Raw genomic sequence first — 16,214 nt, 5'->3', positions numbered from 1 at the left:
GTTGCACTAATGGGTATACAGTTTTCAAAGCTAGGCATTGGTATAGGTTGTACTAATGGGTATCCAGTATTCAGAGCTAGTCATTGGTATAGGGTACACTAATGGGTATACAGTATTCAGAGCTAGGAATTGGTATAGGTTGCACTAATGGGTATCAAGTATTCAGAGCTAGGCATTGGTTTAGGTTGCACTAATGGGTATCCAGTATTCAGAGCAATGCATTGGTATAGGGTACACTAATGGGTATCCAGTATTCAGAGCTAGTCATTTGTATAGGTTACACTAATGGGTATCCAGTATTCAGAGCTAGGCATTGGTATAGGTTGCACTAATGGGTATCAAGTATTCAGAGCTAGCCATTGGTTTAGGTTGCACTAATGGGTATCCAGTATTCAGAGAGAGGCATTGGTATAGGTTGCACTAATGGTTATCCAGTATTCAGAGCTAGTCATTGGTATAGGGTACACTAATGGGTATCCAGTATTCAGAGCTAGTCATTGGTATAGGGTACACTAATGGGTATCCAGTATTCAGAGCTAGGCATTGGTATAGGTTGCACTAATGGGTATCCAGTATTCAGAGCTAGCCATTGGTATAGGGTACACTAATGGGTATCCAGTATTCAGAGCTTGGCATTGATATAGGTTGCACTAATGGGTATCCAGTATTCAGAGCTAGTCATTGGTATAGGGTACACTAATGGGTATCCAGTATTCAGAGCTAGTCATTGGTATAGGTTGCACTAATGGGTATCCAGTATTCAGAGCTAGTCATTGGTATAGGGTACACTAATGGGTATCCAGTATTCAGAGCTAGGCATTGGTATAGGTTGCACTAATGGGTTTCAAGTATTCAGAGCTAGCCATTGGTTTAGGTTGCACTAATGGGTATCCAGTATTCAGAGCGAGGGATTGGTATAGGTTGCACTAATGGGTATCCAGTATTCAGAGCTAGGCATTGATATAGGGTACACTAATGGGTATCCAGTATTCAGAGCTTGGCATTGGTATAGGGTACACTAACGGGTATCCAGTAATCAGAGCTAGGCATTGGTATAGGGTACACTAATAGGTATCCAGTATTCAGAGCTAGGCATTGGTATAGGTTGCACTAATGGGTATCCAGTATTCAGAGCTAGCCATTGGTATAGGGTACACTAATGGGTATCCAGTATTCAGAGCTAGGCATTGGTATAGATTGCTCAAATGGGTATCCAGTATTCAGAGCTAGGCATTGGTATAGGTTGCACTAATGGGTATCCAGTATTCAGAGCTAGGCATTAGTTTAGGGTACACTAATGGGTATCCAGTATTCAGAGCGAGGCATCGGTATGGGTTGCACTAATGAGTATCCAGTATTCAGAGCTAGGCATTGGTATAGGGTAAACTAATGGGTATCCAGTATTCAGAGCTAGGCATTGGTATAGGGTACACTAATGGGTATCCAGTATTCAGAGCTAGGCATTGGTATAGGTTGCACTAATGGGTATCCAGTATTCAGAGCTAGGCATTGGTATAGGTTCCACGTTCCACTAATGGGTATCCAGTATTCAGAGCTAGGCATTGGTATAGGTTGCACTAATGGGTATCCAGTATTCACAGCTAAACATTGGTATAGGGTAAACTAATGGGTATCCAGTATTCAAAGTTAGGCATAGATATAGGTTGCACTAATGGGTATCCAGTATTCAGGGTGAGGAATTGGTATAGGTTGCACTAATTGGTATCCAGTATTCAGAGCTAGGCATTGGTATAGGGAAAACTAATGGGTATCCAGTATTCAGAGCTAGGCATTGGTTTAGGTTGCACTAATGGGTATCCAGTATTCAACGCTAGGCATTGGTATAGGTTGCACTAATGGGTATCCAGTATTCAGAGCTAGGCATTGGTATAGGATAAACTAATGGGTATCCAGTATTCAGAGCTAGGCATTGGTTTAGGTTGCACTAATGGGTATCCAGTATTCAACGCTAGGCATTGGTATAGGGTACACTAATGGGTATCCAGTATTCAGAGCTTGGCATTGGTATAGGGTACACTAACGCGTATCCAGTAATCAGAGCTAGGCATTGGTATAGGGTACACTAATAGGTATCCAGTATTCAGAGCAAGGCATTGGTATAGGTTGCACTAATGGGTATCCAGTATTCAGAGCTAGCCATTGGTATAGGGTACACTAATGGGTATCCAGTATTCAGAGCTAGGCATTGGTATAGATTGCTCAAATGGGTATCCAGTATTCAGAGCTAGGCATTGGTATAGGTTGCACTAATGGGTATCCAGTATTCAGAGCTAGGCATTAGTTTAGGGTACACTAATGGGTATCCAGTATTCAGAGCGAGGCATTGGTATGGGTTGCACTAATGAGTATCCAGTATTCAGAACTAGGCATTGGTATAGGGTAAACTAATGGGTATCCAGTATTCAGAGCTAGGCATTGGTATAGGGTACACTAATGGGTATCCAGTATTCAGAGCTAGGCATTGGTATAGGTTGCACTAATGGGTATCCAGTATTCAGAGCTAGGCATTGGTATAGGTTCCACGTTCCACTAATGGGTATCCAGTATTCAGAGCTAGGTATTGGTATAGGTTGCACTAATGGGTATCCAGTATTCACAGCTAAACATTGGTATAGGGTAAACTAATGGGTATCCAGTATTCAAAGCTAGGCATAGATATAGGTTGCACTAATCGGTATCCAGTATTCAGGGCTAGGAATTGGTATAGGTTGCACTAATGGGTATCCAGTATTCAGAGCTAGGCATTGGTATAGGGAAAACTAATGGGTATCCAGTATTCAGAGCTAGGCATTGGTTTAGGTTGCACTAATGGGTATCCAGTATTCAACGCTAGGCATTGGTATAGGTTGCACTAATGGGTATCCAGTATTTAGAGCTAGGCATTGGTATAGGTTGCACTAATGGGTATCCAGTATTCAGAGCTAGGCATTGGTATAGGGTAAACTAATGGGTATCCAGTATTCAGAGCTAGGCATTGGCTTAGGTTATACTAATGGGTATCCAGTATTCAGAGCAAGGCATTGGTATAGGTTGCACTAATGGGTATCCAGTATTCAGAGCAATGCATTGGTATAGATTGCACTAATGGGTATCCAGTATTCAGAGCTAAGCATTGGTATAGGTTGCACTAATGGTATCCATTATTCAGAGTTAGGTATTGGTATAGGTTGCACTAATGGGTATCCATTATTCAGAGCTAGGCATTGGTTTAGGGTACACTAATGGGTATCCAGCATTAAGAGCAATGCTTTGGTATAGGTTGCACTAATGTATATCCATTATTCAGAGCTAGGCATTGGTTTAGGGTACACTAATGGGTATCCAGTATTCAGAGCAATGCATTGGTATAGGTTGCACTAATGGGTATCCAGTATTCAGAGCTAGGCATTGGTTTAGGGTACACTAATGGGTATCCAGTATTCAGAGCAATGCATTGGTATAGGTTGCACTAATGGGTATCCAGTATTCAGAGCTAGGCATTGGTATAGGTTGCACTAATAGGTATCCAATATTCAGAGCTAGGCATTGGTTTAGGGTACACTAATGGGTATCCAGTATTCAGAGCAATGCATTGGTATAGGTTGCACTTATGGGTATCCAGTATTCAGAGCTAGGCATTAGTATAGGTTGCACTAATGGATATCCATTTTTCAGAGCAATGCATTGGTATAGATTGCACTAATGGGTATCCAGTATTCAGAGCAATGCATTGGTATAGGTTGCACTAATGGGTATCCAGTATTCAGAGCTAGGCATTGGTATAGGTTGCACTAATGATTATCCAGTATTCAGAGCTAGGCATTGGTATTGGGTGCACTAATGGGTATCCAGTATTCAGAGCTAGGCATTGGTTTAGGTTGCACTAATGTGTATCCAGTATTCAGAGCTAGGCATTGGTATAGGGTACACTAGTGGGTATCCAGTATTCAGAGCTAAGCATTGGTATAGGGTGCACTAATGGGTATCCAGTATTCAGAGCTAGGCATTGGTATAGGTTGCACTAATGGGTATCCAATATTCAGTGCTAGGCATTGGTTTAGGTTGCACTAATGGGTATCCAGTATTCAGAGCTAAGCATTGGTTTAGATTGCACTAATGGGTATCCAGTATTCAGAGCTAGGCATTGGTATAGGGTACACTAATGGGTATCCAGTATTCAGAGCTAGGCATTAGTTTAGCTTGCACTAATGGGTATCCATTATTCAAAGCTAGATATTGGTATAGGTTGCACTAATGGGTACCCAGTATTCAGAGCTAGGCATTGGTTTAGGTTGCACTAATGGGTATCCAGTATTCAGAGTTAGGCATTGGTATAGGTTGCACTAATGGGTATCCAGTATTCAGAGTTAGGCATTGGTATAGGTTGCACTAATGGGTATCCAGTATTCAGAGGTAGTCATTGGTATAGGTTGCACTAATTGGTATCCTCTATTCAGAGCTAGGCATTGGTTTAGGTTGCACTAATGGGTATCCAGTATTCAGAGCTAGGCATTGGTATAGGTTGTACTAATGGGTATCCACTATTCAGAGCTAGGCATTGGTTTAGGTTGCACTAATGGGTATCCAGTATTCAGAGCTAGGCATTGGTATAGGTTGCACTAACGGGTATCCAGTATTCAGAGCTAGGCATTGGTTAAGGTTGCACTAATGGTATCCAGTATTCAGAGCTAGGCATTGGTTTAGGTTGCACTAATGGGTATTCAGTATTCTGAGCTAGGCATTGCTATAAGTTGCAGTAATGGGTATCCAGTATTCAGAGCTAGGCATTGGTTTAGGTTGCACTAATCGGTATCCAGTATTCAGAGTTAGGCATTGGTATAGGTTGCACTAATGGGTATCCAGTATTCAGAGTTAGGCATTGGTATCGGTTGCACTAATGGTATCCAGTATTCAGAGCGAGGCATTGGTATAGGTTGCACTAATGGGTATTCAGAATTCAGAGCTAGGCATTGGTATAGATTGCACTAATGGGTATCCAGTATCCAGAGCTAGGCATTGGTATATGTTGCACTAATGGGTATCAAGTATTCAGAACTAGCCATTGGTTTAGGTTGCACTAATGGGAATCCAGTATTCAGAGCTAGGTATTCGTTTAGGTTGCACTAATGGGTATCCAGTATTCAGAGCTAGGTATTCGTTTAGGTTGCACTAATGGGTATTCAGTATCCAGAGCTAGGCATCGGTATAGGTTGCACTAATGGGTATCCAGTATTCAGAGCTAGGCATTGGTATAGGGTACACTAATGGGTATCCAGTATTCAGAGCTAGGCATTGGTATAGGGTATACTAATGGATATCCAGTATTCAGAGCTAAGCATTGGTATAGGGTACACTAATTGGTATCCAGTATTCAGAGATAGGCATTGGTAAAGGGTACACTAATGGGTATCCAGTATTCAGAGCTAGGCATTGGTATAGGTTGCACTAATGGGTATCCAGTATTCAGAGCTAGGCATTGGTATAGGGTACACTAATGGGTATCCAGTATTCAGAGCTAGGCATTGGTATAGGTTGCACTAATGGGTATCCAGTAGTCAGAGCTAGGCATTGGTATAGGTTGCACTAATTGGTATCCATTATTCAGAGCTAAGCATTGGTTTAGGTTACACTAATGGGTATCCAGTATTCAGAGCTAGGCATTGGTATAGGGTACACTAATGGGTATCCAGTATTCAGAGATAGGCATTGGTTTAGCTTGCACTAATGGGTATCCATTATTCAAAGCTAGATATTGGTATAGGTTGCACTAATGGGTACCCAGTATTCAGAGCTAGGCATTGGTTTAGGTTGCACTAATGGGTATCCAGTATTCAGAGTTAGGCATTGGTATAGGTTGCACTAATGGGTATCCAGTATTCAGAGTTAGGCATTGGTATAGGTTGCACTAATGGGTATCCAGTATTCAGAGCTAGGCATTGGTATAGGTTGCACTAATTGGTATCCTCTATTCAGAGCTAGGCATTGGTTTAGGTTGCACTAATGGGTATCCAGTATTCAGAGCTAGGCATTGGTATAGGTTGCACTGATGGGTATCCACTATTCAGAGATAGGCATTGGTTTAGGTTGCACTAATGGGTATCCAGTATTCAGAGCTAGGCATTGGTATATGTTGCACTAACGGGTGTCCAGTATTCAGAGCTAGGCATTGGTATAGGGTATACTAATAGGTATTCAGTATTCAGAGCTAGACAATGGTTTAGGTTGCACTAATGGATATTCAGTATTCTGAGCTAGGCATCGGTATAGGTTGCACTAATGGGTATCCAGTATTCAGAGCTAGGCATTGGTATAAGTTGCAGTAATGGGTACCCAGTATTCAGAGCTAGGCATTGGTTTAGGTTGCACTAATCGGTATCCAGTATTCAGAGTTAGGCATTGGTATAGGTTGCACTAATGGGTATCCAGTATTCAGAGCGAGGCATTGGTATAGGTTGCACTAATGGGTATCCAGAATTCAGAGCTAGGTATTGGTATAGATTTCACTAATGGGTATCCAGTATCCAGAGCTAGGCATTGGTATATGTTGCACTAATGCGTATCTAGTATTCAGAGCTAGGTATTCGTTTAGGTTGCGCTAATGGTATTCAGTATCCAGAGCTAGGCATCGGTATAGGTTGCACTAATGGGTATCCAGTATTCAGAGCTAGGCATTGGTATAGGTTGCACTAATGGGTATCCAGTATTCAGAGATAGGCATTAGTTTAGGGTACACTAATGGGTATCCAGTATTCAGAGCGAAGCATTGGTATAGGTTGCACTAATGAGTATCCAGTATTCAGAGCTAGGCATTGGTATAGGTTCTACTAATGGGTATCCAGTATTCAGAGCTAGGCATTGGTATAGGTTGCACTAATGGGTCTCCAGTATTCAGAGCTAGGCATTGGTATATGTTAAACTAATGGGTATCCAGTATTCAAAGCTAGGCATTGGTATAGGTTGCACTAATGGGTATCCAGTATTCAGGGCTAGGCATTGGTATAGGTTACACTAATGGGTATCCAGTATTCAGAGCTCGGCATTGGTATAGGGTACACTAATGGGTATCCAGTATTGAGAACAATGCATTGGCATAGGTTGCACTAATGGGTATCCAGTATTCAGAGCTAGGCATTGGTTTAGGTTGCACTAATGGGTATCCAGTATTCAGAGCTAGGCATTGGTATAGGGTATACTAATGGGTATCCAGTATTCAGAGCTAAGCATTGGTATAGGGTAAACTAATGGGTATCCAGTATTCAGAGCTAGGCATTGGTATAGGGTACACTAATGGGTATCCAGTATTCAGAGCTAGGCATTGGTATAGGTTGCACTAATGGGTATCCAGTATTCAGAGCTAGGCATTGGTATAGGGTACACTAATGGGTATCCAGTATTCAGAGCTAGGCATTGGTATAGGTTGCACTAATGGGTATCCAGTAGTCAGAGCTAGGCATTGGTATAGGTTGCACTAATTGGTATCCACTATTCAGAGCTAAGCATTGGTTTAGGTTGCACAAATGGGTATCCAGTATTCAGAGCTAGGCATTGGTATAGGTTGCACTAATGGGTATCCAGTATTCAGAGCTAGGCATTGGTATAGGTTGCACTAATGGGTATCCAGTATTCAGAGCTAGGAATTGGTATAGGGTACACTAATGGGTATCCAGAATTCAGAGCTAGGCATTGGTTTAGCTTGCACTAATGGGTATCCAGTATTCAAAGCTAGATATTGGTATAGGTTGCACTAATGGGTACCCAGTATTCAGAGCTAGGCATTGGTTTAGGTTGCACTAATCGGTATCCAGTGCTCAGAGTTAGGCATTGGTATAGGTTGCACTAATGGGTATCCAGTATTCAGAGCGAGGCATTGGTATAGGTTGCACTAATGGGTATCCAGAATTCAGAGCTAGGCATTGGTATAGGTTGCACTAATGGGTATCCAGTATTCAGAGCTAGGCATTGGTAAAGGTTGCATTAATGGGTATCCAGTATTCAGAGCTAGGCATTGGTTTAAGTTGCACTAATGGGTATCCAGTATCCAGATCTAGGCATTGGTATATGTTGCACTAATGGGTATCAAGTATTCAGAGCTAGCCATTGGTTTAAGTTGCACTAATGCGTATCCAGTATTCAGAGCTAGGCATTGGTATAGGTTGCACTAATGGGTATCCAGTATTCAGAGCTAGGCATTGGTATAGGTTGCACTAATGGGTATCCAGTATTCAGAGCTAGGCATTAGTTTAGAGTACACTAATGGGTATCCAGTATTCAGAGCGAAGCATTGGTATAGGTTGCACTAATGAGTATCCAGTATTCAGAGCTAGGCATTGGTATAGGGTACATTAATGGGTATCCAGTATTCAGAGCTAGGCATTGGTATAGGGTACACTAATGGGTATCCAGTATTCAGAGCTAGGCATTGGTATAGGTTGCACTAATGGGTATCCAGTATTCAGAGCGAGGGATTGGTATAGGTTGCACTAATGGGTATCCAGTATTCAGAGCTAGGCATTGGTATAGGTTCTACTAATGGGTATCCAGTATTCAGAGCTAGGCATTGGTATAGGTTGCACTAATAGTTCTCCAGTATTCAGAGCTAGGCATTGGTATATGGTAAACTAATGGGTATCCAGTATTCAAAGCTAGGCATTGGTATAGGTTGCACTAATGGGTATCCAGTATTCAGGGCTAGGCATTGGTATAAGTTGCACTAATGGGTATCCAGTATTCAGAGCTAGGCATTGGTTTAGGTTGCACTAATGGGTATCCGGTATTCAAAGCTAGGCATTGGTATAGGTTGCACTAATGGGTATCCAGTATTCAGAGCTAGGCATTGGTATAGGTTGCACTAATGGGTATCCAGTATTCAGAGCTAGGCATTGGTATAGGGTAAACTAATGGGTATCCAGTATTCAGAGCTAGGCATTGGCTTAGGTTGCACTAATGGGTATCCAGTATTCAGAGCAAGGCATTGGTATAGGTTGCACTAATGGGTATCCAGTATTCAGAGCAAGGCAATGGTATAGGTTGCACTAATGGGTATCAAGTATTCAGAGCTAGGCATTGGTATAGGTTGCACTAATGGGTATCCAGTATTCAAAGCTAGGCATTGGTTTAGGTTGCACTAATGGGTATCCAGTATTCAAAGCTAGGCATTGGTATAGGTTGCACTAATCGGTATCCAGTATTCAGAGCTAGGCATTGGTATAGGTTGCACTAATGGGTATCCAGTATTCAGGGCTAGGCATTGGTATAGGTTGCACTAATGGGTATCCAGTATTCAGAGCAATGCATTGATATAGGTTGCACTAATGGGTATCCAGTATTCAGAGCTAGGCATTGGTATAGGTTGCACTAATGGGTATCCAGTATTCAGAGCAATGCATTGGTATAGGGTGCACTATTGGTATAGGTTGCCCTAATGGGTATGCATTATTCAGATCTAGGCATTGGTTTAGGGTACACTAATGGGTATCCAGTATTAAGAGCAATGCATTGGTATAGGTTGCACTAATGGGTATCCATTATTCAGTGCTAGGCATTGGTTTAGGGTACACTAATGGGTATCCAGTATTCAGAGCAATGCATTGGTATAGGTTGCACTAATGGGTATCCAGTATTCAGAGCGAGGCATTGGTATAGGTTGCACTAATGGCTATCCAGTATTCAGAGCGAGGCATTGGTTTAGGTTGCACTAATGGGTATCCAGAATTCAGAGCTAGGCATTGGTATAGGTGTGCACTAATGGGTATCCAGTATTCAGAGCTAGGCATTGGTTTAGGTTGTACTAATAGGTATCCAGTATTCAGAGCTAGGCATTGGTATAGGGTACACTAATGGGTATCCAGTATTCAGAGCTAAGCATTGGTATAAGTTGCACTAATGGGTATCCAGTATTGAGAGCTAGGCATTGGTATAGGTTGCACTAATGGGTATCCAGTATTCAGAGCTAGGCATTGGTATAGGTTGCACTAATGGGTATCCAGTATTCAGAGCTAGGCATTGGTATAGGTTGCACTAATGAGTATCCAGTATTCAGAGCTAGGCATTGGTATAGGGTACACTAATGGGTATCCAGTATTCAGAGCTAGGCATTGGTATAGGGTAAACTAATGGGTATCCAGTATTCAAAGCTACGCATTGGTATAGGTTGCACTAATGGGTATCCAGTATTCAGGGCTAGGCATTGGTATAGGTTGCACTAATGAGTATCCAGTATTCAGAGCGAGGCATTGGTATAGGGTGCACTAATGGGTATCCAGTATTCAGAGCTAGGCATTGGTATAGGTTGCACTAATGGGTATCCAGTATTCAGAGCAATGCATTGGTATAGGTTGCACTAATGGGTATCCAGTATTCAGAGCTAGGCATTGGTATAGGTTGCACTAATGGGTATCCAGTATTCAGAGTAATGCATTGGTATAGGGTGCACTAATGGGTATCCATTATTCAGAGTTAGGCATTGGTATAGGTTGCACTAATGGGTATCCAGTATTCAGAGCAAGGCATTGGTATAGGTTGCACTAATGGGTATCCAGTATTCAGAGCAATGCATTGGTATAGGTTGCACTAATGGGTATCCAGTATTCAGAGCAATGCATTGGTATAGGTTGCACTAATGGGTATCCAGTATTCAGAGCTAGGCATTGGTATAGGTTGCACTAATGGGTATCCAGTATTCAGAGCAATGCATTGGCATAGGTTGCACTATTGGGAATCCAGTATTCAGAGCAATGCATTGGCATAGGTTGCACTAATGGGCATCCAGTATTTAGAGCTAGGCATTGGTATAGGTTGCACTAATGGGTATCCAGTATTCAGAACAATGCATTGGTATAGGGTGCACTAATGGGTATCCAGTATTCAGAGCGAGGCATTGGTATTGGTTGCACTAATGGGTATCCATTATTCAGTGCTAGGCATTGGTTTAGGGTACATTAATGGGTATCCAGTATTCAGAGCAATGCATTGGTATAGGTTGCACTAATGGGTATCCAGTATTCAGAGCTAGGCATTGGTATAGGTTGCACTAATGGGTATCCAGTATTCAGAGCTAGGCATTGGTTTAGGTTGCACTAATGGGTATCCAGTATTCAGAGCTAGGCATTGGTTTAGGGTACACTAATGGGTATCCAGTATTCAGAGCAATGCATTGGTATAGGTTGCAGTAATGGGTATCCAGTATTGAGAGCTAGGCATTGGTATAGGTTTCAGTAATGGGTATCCAGTATTCAGAGCTAGGCATTGGTATAGGTTGCACTAATGGGTATCCAGTAATCAGAGCGAGGCATTGGTTTAGGTTGCACTAATGGGTACCCAGTATTCAGAGCTAGGCATTGGTATAGGGTAAACTAATGGGTATCCGGTATTCAGAGCTAGGCATTGGTATAGGTTGCACTAATGGGTATCCAGTATTCAGAGCTAGGCATTGGTTTAGGGTACACTAATGGGTATACGGTATTCAGAGCTAGGCATTGGTATAGGGTGCACTAATGGGTATCCAGTATTCAGAGCTAGGCATTGGTATAGGTTGCACTAATGGGTATCCAGTATTCAGAGCAATGCATTGGTATAGGGTGCACTAATGGGTATCCAGTATTCAGAGCGAGGCATTGGTATAGCTTGCACTAATGGGTATCCATTATTCAGTGCTAGGCATTGGTTTAGGGTACATTAATGGGTATCCAGTATTCAGAGCAATGCATTGGTATAGGTTGCACTAATGGGTATCCATTATTCAGTGCTAGGCATTGGTTTAGGGTACATTAATGGGTATCCAGTATTCAGAGCAATGCATTGGTATAGGTTGCACTAATGGGTATCCAGTTTTCAGAGCTAGGCATTGGTATAGGTTGCACTAATGGGTATCCAGTATTCAGAGCTAGGCATTGGTTTAGGTTGCACTAATGGGTATCCAGTATTCAGAGCTAGGCATTGGTTTAGGGTACACTAATGGGTATCCAGTATTCAGAGCAATGCATTGGTATAGGTTGCACTAATGGGTATCCAGTATTGAGAGCTAGGCATTGGTATAGGTTGCACTAATGGGTATCCAGTATTCAGAGCTAGGCATTGGTATAGGTTGCACTAATGGGTATCCAGTATTCAGAGCGAGGCATTGGTTTAGGTTGCACTAATGGGTATCCAGTATTCAGTGCTAGGCATTGGTTTAGGTTGCACGAATGGGTATCCAGTATTCAAAGCTAGGCATTGGTATAGGTTGCACTAATCGGTATCCAGTATTCAGAGCTAGGCATTGGTGTAGGTTGCACTAATGGGTATCCAGTATTCAGAGCTAGGCATTGGTATAGGTTGCACTAATGGGTATCCAGTATTCAGAGCAATGCATTGGTATAGGTTGCACTAATGGGTATCCAGTATTCAGAGCTAGGCATTTGTATAGGTTGCACTAATGGGTATCCAGTATTCAGAGCAATGCATTGGTATAGGGTGCACTATTTTTATAGGTTGTACTAATGGGTATCCATTATTCAGAGCTAGGCATTGGTTTAGGGTACACTAATGGGTATCCAGTATTAAGAGCAATGCATTGGTATAGGTTGCACTAATGGGTATCCATTATTCAGTGCTAGGCATTGGTTTAGGGTACACTAATGGGTATCCAGTATTCAGAGCAATGCATTGGTATAGGTTGCACTAATGGTTATCCAGTATTCAGAGCTAGGCATTGGTATAGGTTGCACTAATGGCTATCCAGTATTCAGAGCTAGGCATTGGTATAGGTTGCACTAATGGGTATCCAGTATTCAGAGCTAGGCATTGGTTTAGGTTGTACTAATAGGTATCCAGTATTCAGAGCTAAGCATTGGTATAAGTTGCACTAATGGGTATCCAGTATTGAGAGCTAGGCATTGGTATAGGTTGCACTAATGGGTATCCAGTATTCAGACCAAGGCATTGGTATAGGTTGCACTAATGGGTATCCAGTATTCAGAGCTAGGCATTGGTATAGGTTGCACTAATGGGTATCCAGTATTCAGAGCTAGTCATTGGTATAGGGTACACTAATGGGTATCCAGTATTCAGAGCTAGGCATTGGTATAGTTTGCACTAATAGGTATCCAGTATTCAGAGCTAGGCATTGGTATAGGTTGCACTAATGGGTATCCAGTATTCAGAGCTAGGCATTAGTTTAGGTTACACTAATGGGTATCCAGTATTCAGAGCGAGGCATTGGTATAAGTTGCACTAATGCGTATCCAGTATTCAGAGCTAGGCATTGGTATAGGGTACACTAATGGGTATCCAGTATTCAGAGCTATGCATTGGTATAGGGTAAACTAATGGGTATCCAGTATTCAAAGCTATGCATTGGTATAGGTTGCACTAATGGGTATCCAGTATTCAGGGCTAGGCATTGGTATAGGTTGCACTAATGAGTATCCAGTATTCAGAGCGAGGCATTGGTATAGGGTGCACTAATGGGTATCCAGTATTCAGAGCTAGGCATTGGTATAGGTTGCACTAATGGGTATCCAGTATTCAGAGCAATGCATTGGTATAGGTTGCACTAATGGGTATCCAGTATTCAGAGCTAGGCATTGGTATAGGTTGCACTAATGGGTATCCAGTATTCAGAGCAATGCATTGGTATAGGGTGCACTAATGGGTATCCATTATTCAGAGTTAGGCATTGGTATAGGTTGCACTAATGGGTATCCAGTATTCAGAGCTAGGCATTGGTATAGGTTGCACTAATGGGTATCCAGTATTCAGAGCAATGCATTGGTATAGGTTGCACTAATGGGTATCCAGTATTCAGAGCTAGGCATTGGTATAGGTTGCACTAATGGGTATCCACTATTCAGAGCAATGCATTGGCATAGGTTGCACTATTGGGTATCCAGTATTCAGAGCCATGCATTGGCATAGGTTGCACTAATGGGCATCCAGTATTTAGAGCTAGGCATTGGTATAGGTTGCACTAATGGGTATCCAGTATTCAGAGCAATGCATTGGTATAGGGTGCACTAATGGGTATCCAGTATTCAGAGCTAGGCATTGGTATAGGTTGCACTAATGGGTATCCAGTATTCAGAGCAATGCATTGGTATAGGGTGCACTAATGGGTATCCAGTATTCAGAGCGAGGCATTGGTATAGGTTGCACTAATGGGTATCCATTATTCAGTGCTAGGCATTGGTTTAGGGTACATTAATGGGTATCCAGTATTCAGAGCAATGCATTGGTATAGGTTGCACTAATGGGTATCCAGTATTCAGAGCTAGGCATTGGTATAGGTTGCACTAATGGGTATCCAGTATTCAGAGCTAGGCATTGGTTTAGGTTGCACTAATGGGTATCCAGTATTCAGAGCTAGGCATTGGTTTAGGGTACACTAATGGGTATCCAGTATTCAGAGCAATGCATTGGTATAGGTTGCACTAATGGGTATCCAGTATTGAGAGCTAGGCATTGGTATAGGTTGCGCTAATGGGTATCCAGTATTCAGAGCTAGGCATTGGTATAGGTTGCACTAATGGGTATCCAGTATTCAGAGCGAGGCATTGATTTAGGTTGCACTAATGGGTATCCAGTATTCAGAGCTAGGCATTGGTATAGGGTAAACTAATGGGTATCCGGTATTCAGAGCTAGGCATTGGTATAGGTTGCACTAATGGGTATCCAGTATTCAGAGCTAGGCATTGGTTTAGGGTACACTAATGGGTATCCGGTATTCAGAGCTAGGCATTGGTATAGGGTGCACTAATGGGTATCCAGTATTCAGAGCTAGGCATTGGTATAGGTTGCACTAATGGGTATCCAGTATTCAGAGCAATGCATTGGTATAGGGTGCACTAATGGGTATCCAGTATTCAGAGCGAGGCATTGGTATAGGTTGCACTAATGGGTATCCATTATTCAGTGCTAGGCATTGGTTTAGGGTACATTAATGGGTATCCAGTATTCAGAGCAATGCATTGGTATAGGTTGCACTAATGGGTATCCAGTATTCAGAGCTAGGCATTGGTATAGGTTGCACTAATGGGTATCCAGTATTCAGAGCTAGGCATTGGTTTAGGTTGCACTAATGGGTATCCAGTATTCAGAGCTAGGCATTGGTTTAGGGTACACTAATGGGTATCCAGTATTCAGAGCAATGCATTGGTATAGGTTGCACTAATGGGTATCCAATATTCAGAGCTAGGCATTGGTATAGGTTGCACTAATGGGTATCCAGTATTCAGAGCTAGGCATTGGTTTAGGTTGCACTAATGGGTATCCAGTATTCAGAGCTAGGCATCGGTATAGGTTGCACTAATGGGTATCCAGTATTCAGAGCTAGGCATTGGTTTAGGTTGCACTAATGGGTATCCAGTATTCAGAGCTAGGCATTGGTTTAGGGTACACTAATGGGTATCCAGTATTCAGAGCAATGCATTGGTATAGGTTGCACTAATGGGTATCCAGTATTGAGAGCAAGGCATTGGTATAGGTTGCACTAATGGGTATCCAATATTCAGAGCTAGGCATTGGTATAGGGTACACTAATGGGTATCCAGTATTCAGAGCTAGGCATTGGTATAGGTTGCACTAATGGGTATCCAGTATTCAGAGCGAGGCATTGGTTTAGGTTGCACTAATGGGTATCCAGTATTCAGAGCTAGGCATTGGTATAGGGTAAACTAATGGGTATCCGGTATTCAGAGCTAGGCATTGGTATAGGTTGCACTAATGGGTATCCAGTATTCAGAGCTAGGCATTGGTTTAGGGTACACTAATGGGTATCCGGTATTCAGAGCTAGGCATTGGTATAGGGTAAACTAATGGGTATCCGGTATTCAGAGCTAGGCATTGGTATAGGTTGCATTAATTGGTATTCAGTATTCAGAGCTAGGCATTGGTATAAGGTACACTAATGGGTATCCGGTATTCAGAGCTAGGAATTGGTATAGGTTGCACTAATTGGTATCCAGTATTCAGAGCTAGGCATTTGTATAGGGTATTCTAATGGGTATCTATGAACAAATGACAAGTTTTCAAGAAGTTACCAAAAATATTCACCAAAATTAAAGAACCAAAGATATCACCTAAGGTACCCACCTATCCTAACCTATACACCAAGTATCAAAGCAATTGAGCTAGTAGTTTTCTGAAAGAAGTTGTAAATGCAATTGTTAATGGATGACCTATATGAACAGCCCCACTCTGACATCTATGATGACAGCAGAGCAAACAATGCTGTACATATG

The sequence above is a fragment of the Saccoglossus kowalevskii genome, chromosome 3 (genome assembly GCF_978046115.1).
Source record: "Saccoglossus kowalevskii chromosome 3, keSacKowa6.1, whole genome shotgun sequence".
In the NCBI taxonomy this organism is placed as follows: Eukaryota; Metazoa; Hemichordata; class Enteropneusta; family Harrimaniidae; genus Saccoglossus; species Saccoglossus kowalevskii.
Note: the sequence above shows the minus strand (reverse complement) of the source record.